General features: G+C 35.4%; 1 protein-coding gene across 1 annotated transcript in view; it reads right to left on the reverse strand.

Moving 5' to 3' along the window:
• LOC143229602 (uncharacterized) overlaps positions 1-10,051 on the reverse strand; it is a 34,137-nt gene extending 24,086 nt beyond the window's left edge. The window contains exon 1 of the mRNA XM_076462161.1: positions 9,763-10,051. The gene's annotated coding sequence lies outside the window, so the exon portion shown is untranslated. The remainder of the gene's footprint in view (positions 1-9,762) is intronic.
• Positions 10,052-10,374: the final 323 nt, after the last annotated feature.

Here is a 10,374-nt window from a genome sequence, read left to right on the forward strand (position 1 = left end):
ACACTCTTTCGATTCTAAACATACAGATCCATTGGTTTTTGTTTGTTTTTAGCTTTTCATTTATCAGGAACCGGCGAAACAACTGAGAAATTTTCGAATCTTTGGAACTACGCTGCATTCTACATAACTACATCTATTTTAATTTCCTTGTTTCTTATTTAGAAATTCTCATTATTAGAAGATGTAATTAAATACGACAGACTGATCTGTTTTGCGATAAACCAACTCTTAACACGTCTGTATCTTCCAGTTTGTAATTATAACATTCGCTACTAGAGTGTGTCAACTGAAATGGAATTGCGATTCGCTCCCATGGCACGAAAGTGTCGAATACAGCCAAACCAGCTATTCTGTATTTCAGCCGGCTAGTAACCGGGCCACGCTTGGATCTTATACTTGATGGAAAATCGTAACTTTGATCAACATATTTCCAAATTTATTGTTTGAGAAGGTCCAGTGTGCTAAACTTTAACCATGTATGATATGCTATGTAGTTCTTGTTTACATTACTACTAGGATTTCATGTGAATTTAAAGCATTGAATGAGTGATTATTTACACTAAGTATTGTAACAGATAAAATAAAGATACTCAAAGTGATGCAATATGTGCAAGTTTGGTACATAAGTCGGTAATTGTTGGATGAATATGATAAAAGTAAACATATACGTATTAATTTTCATGAATTTTGAAGTAAAAAAAAAAAAGTCTCATTTCATTTTCTGTTTACTTTTGAATTTCACGCAAAGCTACACAAAGGTTATCTGCGCTAGCCATCCCTAATTTAGTAGTGTAAGACTAGAGGAGAGGCAGCTAGTCATGACTACCCACCGCCAACTCTTGGGCTACTCTTTTACAAACAAATAGTAGGATTGACCGTAACGTTATAACGCCCCCACGGCTGAAAGGGCGAGCATGCTTGTTGTGACGGGGATTCGAACCCGCGACCCTCAGATTACTAGTCGAGCGCCTTAACCACCTGGCCATGTCGGGCCTCATTTCATTTTTACTGGACACTATTTGTGGTCAGATTAACTACCTTGATGTATGCTCTTAAATGACTTGTTTCTTTGCTGACGTAAACAAAACTGGAATAGTGTTCCACCTAATACATGGTGTGGTGCGATAGTTAAGTTCACTGGTGGATAAGTTGAGGTAAGAGACAAAGTCATAAATAATTTGATTCAACGTCCGGACAGGAGAAGGACAAAGAAAATTCTGATTAACCGTGAAGATACAAACAAAACCGTTACAGTACCACGTACCTTAATACAACGCTTTATGTCCCTCAGACTATTTCAAATACCATTTATAGGCGAAAAAGCAGCTAACTCATGTTACTTTGTACAAGCATCCGTGTCATGCTTTGAGATAGGCTCGTCTCTGTCTCTCTCTAGTGTTGTCATACCAATGTTAAATTGATACGCGTTTCTAGTTGTTGGTATATGCAGTTTTTACCTCAGTAAATATATTAATAAATAAACACCACCATTTGATATTCGGTTAACATGAATGAGCACTACATGTAGAACCCCTTCAATAAAACGAAGAAAAATGTTATCTGGATATATTTTGTTTAAAGCCATATTCTAAACTTGTTACAGAAAGGCGAAATTCATATCAGTTCTAATTACGACAACCATATATGTATTTATGATAATATATAATATATACGTTTCATGTTCCATATGTTTCATCAACATTCAAATATTACATTTTGTACAGAATATCTACCACACTCTGTTGTTTTTTTAAAATTCTAGTTAGAAATAATAAAACGTGGGTAACCCTGTGTGTACATTTTTAGCATAAAGTTACTTTTTAAGGTTTGTTTTCTTATCGTTTCAGTAGTTTTTATATCCTTTAATTTTAAAAGTATGTTGGTGAATGTGCTTTCAATTAGTGATAACAATTGACTTTAACTTAGTGTAACTTGCAAATCTTACATATTTAGTTTATGAAAGACACTCTTTTAGAGTAAACCGGCTAACTAGCTGTAAATCGACTCACGTCTTCGGCTTACGAGATTGATACCAACTGTAACTCGACTTCTGTCGCCAATACATAAACTTGAAGTAAATAAATAAGGTAAAACAAAGTACATATGAGACCTAACAAACCCAACCAAACATGCGAAACCGAAAGTAGTTAATAAACACAAACTATCCAAAGAACAAATAATCAAAGAGCCGACTCTAAATTGAGTAGACAACCAATTATACATCAGCAAGATCATAATATCGTACTAAACAAGGGGCGAAAAACCCCTCGAAATAGCTAAATCCAAATTGAGTAGACAACCAATTATATATCAGCAAGATCATAATATCGTACTAAACTAGGGGCGAAAAGACCCTCGAAACAGCTAAACCCAAATTGAGTAGACAACCAATTATATATCAGCAAGATCATAATATTGTACTAAACGAGGGGCGAAAAACCCTCGAAACAGCTAAACCCAACTTGAGTAGACAACCAATTATATATCAGCAAGATCATAACATCGTACTAAACGAGAGGCGAAGAAACCCTCGAAACAGCTAAACCCAAATTGAGTTGACAACCAATCACACATCACCAAGATCATAATATCACAGTAAAGGAGGGGAGAAGAAACCCTCGAAACAGCTAAACCCAAATTGAGTTGACAACCAATCACACATCACCAAGATCATAATATCACAGTAAAGGAGGGGAGAAGAAACCCTCTCAGCAAAAACTCAACACGGTGACGAGGAAGTAATTTATAACCCAGAAATAAATATAGAACTGAGCTTATAACACCACACAAACAAGCGATGACAGAAATAACAACTTTGGTAAATTAATTTACTCATGACACCTACACGACATCTTGTGTTAGGCTTACACAAACCTACATAATTCAGTAAACGTTTTTTTGACAGTTTTATCGACACTAACGTGCTTGTTCCTTGAATTGCTTCTATCAACATTAGGACAAATATAGAAACTGATATAACATCTGGGAGAAAATGTTAATATTAAACTGGTTCCGAGCAGTATATACTTTAATATTTCCCCTCGTGTATCATACAACTCGTCTCAACCACGCACCCTTGGATACAGACGAGGAAGCTATTTTTAAACATTGGTTTACAGTGTGGGAAGTTCTTCTAAGCTAAGTCTAACGATCAAAAGACAATTCTTTAAATTGTCTTTCAAAATTGGTTGTGCGTACTCGAGGAATCTGCACGTTTAGATTTTTTTTTCAAGTAAAGCAACACTCCTGTACACTCCGTATATATATAAAAATATAAATAACTCTTTTAAGATAAGTAGTAGTCAAAGTATAATCACTAAGCTATTATTCTTAATTAGCAAGTTTGATAGAATAGATAATTACGTGTAAAGTATGCACTATTTGAAATTAATAATCAATAATTAAAAATATAAAATAAATATTAAAAAAAGAATACTTGTTCTAACTAGAATACATATTATACCTACCATCTAATTAGTCAGAGGTAAGTTTACGGATTTACAACTTTTAAAATTCGGGGTTCGATTCTTCGCGGTTGACAGAGTGCAGGCAGCACGCTGTGAAACTTTGCGTTTAAACAATGCCAGTACTTTGCGAATAACGGCATTGTAGCAGAATTGTTCTACCAACAATAAGGGTTCGAGTGACTGTCGTACTATCACCAATAATTGAGGCAAGTACTGATAAAAATAGTGAAAAAGTTTTGAAAATAGATCTTAACTAAACATAGAATGTGAATGTATTTAATTATTACGTTTGTGTGAGGGTTCTTAAAAACGTTAAAACTGTCATTTTAACATATACGAAGATTGATGGCCCGGCATGGCCAAGCGCGTTAAGACGTGCGTGCGACGCGTAATCTGAGGGTCGCGGGTTCGCATCCGCGTCGCGCCAAACATGCTCGCCCTCCCAGCCGTGGGGGCGTTATAATGTGACGGTCAGTCTCACTATTCGTTGGTAAAAGAGTAGCCCAAGAGTTGGCGGTGGGTGGTGATGACTAGCTGCCTTCCCCTAATCTTACACTGCTAAATTAGGGACTGCTAGCACAGATAGCCCTCGAGTAGCTTTGTGCGAAATTCCAAAACAAACAAACGAAGATTGATTATTCCATACAGACATTACCTGCTTTTCAGTGCTTGAAACAGGATAAGGATATTTTAATTATTTCTTTTGAATACTTCATTTCTCAGAAATATCAGATTTCTTTAACTGTAATTTTGAGATATTCATATCCAACCAGCAGTGAATATTATTATTTCCAAAAAGACAAGGGGTATCAAGCTGCAACTTAACCCTTAAGGCTTAAGCTGAATAAACGTTCATGTTTATTCTTTTTATTTAATTGTGTACCTTCAAATTGTGTTCTTCATCGTGGAGTTTCCAGGTCGTTACGTACTGGCTTAGCATCTTTGGAAACTTTTGACTCAATTTCATTAACCACTTAATGAATAAACTGAAGATTTTCTGTTTTAAGTTTTTGCCGGAAACCCGTATGTGTCAGAGCACTGAATATTTCAATCAGGTCTGAAAACCATTCAACTTAAACTATGTTTGTTTTAATCCGTGATGACGAGAAAACCCACTTGTAGAGCAAAATATATATTTAAAAACGACTTGTATGGGTAGAGAAAGCTCTATATACAGAAACGAACAACGTGAACCTGACGATGACCGAAAAAAGTCGAAACGTTATTCGTTTCTCTACATAGAGCTTTCTCAACCCATACCAGCCGTTTCTACATATATATATGTTTGTTTTAGAACAAATCCACACTGTGCTAATTGTTTTTATGTCTAACGTGTGGAATCAAATCCCGGATGTTGGTGTTGTAATTCTGTATATTTATCGTTGACACTCCGAGTGACTCCAGAACAATTAACTTACTTCCCACATGTGTTGTCCTGGTATTGCTCGACTCCTGCGTCTGTTTCTACTACTAATAATGGTTTCTGAGTGATGACCACCAAATGTACAACCTTGTTTCTCATGAGTAGATTTTTCTTATCTTCAACACTCTTTATGAACATCACAAGTATGTATGTTTTATGAAACCAAAACGAAACTCATAAAAAACTACAAATTTTGATACCAAATATGTGTGAATACCAACAGCTAGGATTCTTTTGTACGTTTGAAGTCAATGAATCTCGTTACATCAGTTTTGGTATATTTATATATGTTGGTTAGTCTAGGAATCTTGTTCGGAAGTTTCAATTGTCCTGTTACATTAAATATTTGGAAATTTAGTTTCTGTCTCAGTTGATGAATACAATTAGAATAAGAAATGCTCTTAATTTCTAGCCTTCAACACGCATAGGATTATTTGATTTAACCTGGAAATACGCACATTCTGCCCGTAGCGATAACCATGTCTTTACAACGATACGTCAAAGCCGTGTAAAACTTGTTAACAATACTTCGTTCAAACCATGAAACATGTTTCTACAATATTTAGACCTTTTTACGTTATTGTGTTCAAAATATGCAAGCTAGATAACACATGTTTGTCAGGACTTGTCCAATTACTTCACTCAAGACATACATTACATACTTTCAAAATTTCGTTCAAGCCATGTATTAAATGTTTACAATGTTCTGTCTATCTAATGTCGGGCAGCATGTGTTTTCAATTCTCTGTCCAAAACATATTTACGATGCTATGGCCAAGCTATAAGTATGCAACACGTATTTAAAATACTTCAGTATACCCGCAACGTAATTGAGATACATGCGCCTCAACTGTGTCAGACGTGTGCTTCAGGAACATTACGTTTCAAGTACACTTGTCATGTACATGTAAACATACAAGTAATGTTGCGGGCCACCGCTGAAGGCACTCTAGTATATCAGAGAGTAACAAACCTTAGAATCAAACCAGTGACTTACAAATAACGGAACTATTAACTGTTACCTAAAAGTATAACGAAAAGATTAATGCCCTTGGATTACGAAGCTAGTATTGGATTAGTGTTTAATCGTATCTTTTATGAACCGAAACTGAAACCAATAACAGGTTAAATACAACATACAGTATTAAATTTGATTACTCTCGAAAATACCATTATGCAAAGCAAAACCTGGTATGTTTTTTCTTGTGTATGTGTTTCTTTAATTTCGCGCAAAGCTACATGAGGGCTATCCGCGTGAGCCATCAGTACTAGACTAGAGGGAAGACAGCTAGTCATCACCACCCACCGCCAACTCTTGGGCTACTCTTTTACCAACGAATAGTGGTCACATTATAAATCCTCCACGGATGAAAGGGCGAGCATGTTTGGTGTGACGGGGAATCAAACCCACGACCCTCGGATTACGAGTCGAGTGCCTTAACCATCTCGTCATGCCGGGCCTTATATCGTATGAGAAAACATAATATCAGGCCAACGGCGAAAAAGGTTTTATTACAAAAGAAGAGTTAATAAAGTAATTACAGTTACCAAAAGTGAGCAAAACATATATTTTGTTTTAACTTAATCGTTTTATCATGAGTTCGTGTGATTTTCTACTGTATAATCATGTTTCAGTATTCATGTGCAAAATAATAAAAACGTTTAACTCAATCTACCTGTTTCTGTGACGAACAGGTTTACTCCTTATCGCACTAAAATATTATTTTTTTTCATTCTAGAAAAGTATTTCAGACAAAAACCTTATTTCAGCATCCGTGGCACAATTTTTTTTTACAGAATAAATAGCACAATTTTTTTTTGCAGAATAAATAGCACAAGACAGCAGTATGTCTTCGGATTTATAACGCTAAAATCAGGGGTTCGATTCCCCGGTGGGCTCAGCAGATAGCCCGATGTGGCTTTGCTATATGAAAAGCCCACACAAACACACTAAATAGCACAAAGAAAATAAGAGGAAACTGCTAAAACATTTATGTCGCGCCATCTATCGACATAAGTTCTGATCAGCGTTAACTTTTTCTTGTTGCACTCGAAAATTTTGACAAGTTATTTAGCTCTATTATTTTGAATCTCAAAAAGTATCTCACGCGGCTAAATTGATAATTAGCAGTTAAAAACTCTAAGGTACAACAATGTAATGTTTAGGTTTGAACAGCTGACTACGGTGAAGGCAACGAGTCAACAATACACTGCTTATAGAATGCAGGATTAAACTTTGGACCTGACTATTCGAAACCCGATATGCTAATCACTAGAAAGCATCTGGCCCCTATCACTGCAAACATTTTTTTTTTAATTCTGTAGTACTTTTGTGCTTTAAAGATATATGGTAGTTTAATATTTCACTATTCACGTCAACACAATTTTCAATTGCTAATACGTAACAAAAATATCATTTTGTCGATACGTATGAATTATGTAGGTGTTTTTTGTTTCATGCCATATAAGTTGTAATTAACAGTAGTTTCCTACGAAGCGCTTTTTCTAGCTTATATTAATTTAAAGGCAACTTCTGTAGAAGAATATTTACCATGAATAATGACATCACTCGTTAATAATGAAGTTAGAAATTTGTACGGACTACATAAGAAGTTTCGAAATAGTTTTAAAAAACTTTAAAATTTAAAATTTTCGGATGCGTCAGCTTATCGTATGTGGAATGTAAAAATATATTGAATAAAAATATTCAAAATTATAAATGAGGTTTAAATATGAATATTTCATGTCTGAATGGCATAGCCTCAAAATTTATTTTAAACTCATGGAACGTGACAGGTTACAAAGATTGTAACATCAAGGGGTGAAACTCGATAGAAATAATAAAGTGATCTATGACGTGAAAACTTAATGCCACTCATTCTAAAAACTCATAGCCTCAAAATTGGATTTAAGCTCATGGAACGTGACAGGTTACACAGATTGTTACATCAAGGGGTGAAACTCAATAGAAATAGCAAAGTGATCTATGACGTGAAAACATAACGTCACTCATTTTAAAAACATGAATAAAAGATGAAACTCGATAGAAGTAATAAATTAGTCTATGGCGTGTAAAAACACTACGTATGGTTCTTTTACATTTTTTTTATATTTTCTTACGTCTGCATTTCGAGACTAATTAATTAGCACTGCAGCTTCTAACACCAGGCGTAGCCAATGACATTCAGAAGTACTGTAGCTGTTAAACAATACGACAGGAGTTAAATGACTATAACTCTTTAATTGCTTCTTATAACGCTTAAACAAAGTTCCCAAAATAGTTATTACTATTGTTTTATAACAAGTTACATTTGTTAACAGTCAGGAAGAATTGTTTTTAGATCAGGTACGACATTTTTATCACTTAAATATGTACGATTGCACCAGTGAGCTTTTGCTCACTGTACCTGTTTTAAATAAAAAATATTCTTACTGTAAAAGCTGAAATTTGTTATAACATAATATTGCAAAACGTTACGTCATTATTTCATTACACATAACTAATAATGCATAAATCACCTTTTCAGTACTTTTGACGCACACTCGAATGTGAATGGTCATTTGTTCAGTATTTCAACAAACGACCTCTTTGGTAAAGGTTTTTTTCCCATTCATTAAGAATAAATAGTTAAGTTATTTAAAATAAAGTTTTATTTATTAATAAATTTGTAACTGATTTTGTAACTTCTTTTTCTTTGTTTTAGAGCAAAAACAGTATGTAACATTCGGTCTTAGTGTAAAATTCAGAAGATTTTCTTAAATACACCATTGCTTTAAATTACTTATGTGGGTATTTGTGTGTATTTTCTTATAGCAAAGCCACATCAGGCTATCTGCTGAGCCCACCGAGGGGAATCGAACGCCTGATTTTAGTGTTGTAAATCCATAGACATACCACTGTACCAGCGGGGAGCATACTTATGTGGGAATTAAGTGTTTCATATTTCTCAAATTAAAATTAAATTAACTAACCCGAATCTGGCCTTGTGGTTAATATGTAGGACCTGGCCCAGCATGGTCAAGTGGTCAATATGTAGGACATGGCCCGGCATTGTCAGGTGGTTAAGGCACTCGACTTGTAATCTGAGAGTCGTGGGTTCGAATCCTTGTCACACCAAACATGCTCGCCCTTTTAACCGTGGGGGCGTTATAATGTTGCGGTCAATCCTACTATTCTTTGGTAAAGGAGTAGCCCAAGAGTTGGCGGTGGGTGGTGATTACTAGTTGCCTTCGCTCTAGTCTTACACTGCTAAATTAGGGACGGCTAGCGCAGATAGCCCTCGTGTAGCTTTGCGCGAGATTCAAAACAAACCAAACATGTAGGACCACCAATTCAAGAGTCCGTGGTTCCGTTGTCACAGATGCGGACTTCGTACTTTGGAGCGGTGGATGCATTCCCTCGAATGTGTGGGTGTGTTTTGTTCTAACAAAGCCACATTAGGCTATCTGCTGAGTCCACCGAGGGGAATCGAACCCTGATTTTAGCGTTGTTAATCCGTAGACTTATCGTCCCTTGAGTCTATCAATCCAAAATTTAGGGTGGTTAGCACTGGTAGCTCTTTTATCGTTTTCGCAACTATTCGAAGCAAAGAAACAAAAAAAAAAAAACGAAATGTGGAAAAATGACATTTCATTCAACATGTTCCTTATACTCTTGTGTTGCTGTAGATACCTAAGAAATAATGAAACAGTAACAAAACAATCAACATGTGCTGAAAACGATAGTATATAACAATGCTTACATAAAGGAAATAAACTTTCGTTCTTTCAAGGTTTTTTTCTCTAATTGACAGCACACCATGAACGAACACGATTTTTTTACATAAATAAAAAGCCAATAAGGAAAAAAGCTTCATTGACCGTAATACTTGCCTTTACTTGTTTTTTGATTTATTGTCTCAGGAACGCAAGTAAATGAAGAGACGCTAAAAACAAACGTTTTAGGAAGTCTTGAACTCAGCTTCGATGTATAAAGTTTCGTTGTTATTTTAAGTGCACAGTGTGGCCAAACAGCCAATCCAAGCTATTTGAGGTTAGAGCGATAACAATACAGCATCAAAACATATGAAGAAAAGTTCTATTGATTAGTTCGCCAATCTCAGCTATCTAGAATCCTTCTGAAGAAACTACAGCTGGTTCCCCAGACGTCTGGTGAAATTATGTCGTCCGCTGCTGAAACAGGCAAGAACCGCATCGACTCCTGTGGAGATTATCTACGTTGTAATGACGTCAGTAACGTCACATTCATCGCCCACGGCAGAATTTTCCAGCATTTAATCAGAAAAGGGTCTCAATGACAACATGTGAATGAAATAAAACCCGATAATAGGAAATCCGATAAAAACATATTAATCAAAATTTAATGATATGTTTTATGTTTAACTAAGGTTCTAAGTTAATGTAACTTTCTGTTTACGTGGATATACATCACATGTTTTGACATCTTATCCTTTCTGTTAACACAAATTAAAATAAGAATACTGC

The sequence above is a fragment of the Tachypleus tridentatus genome, chromosome 10 (genome assembly GCF_004210375.1).
Source record: "Tachypleus tridentatus isolate NWPU-2018 chromosome 10, ASM421037v1, whole genome shotgun sequence".
NCBI lineage: Eukaryota > Metazoa > Arthropoda > Merostomata > Xiphosura > Limulidae > Tachypleus > Tachypleus tridentatus.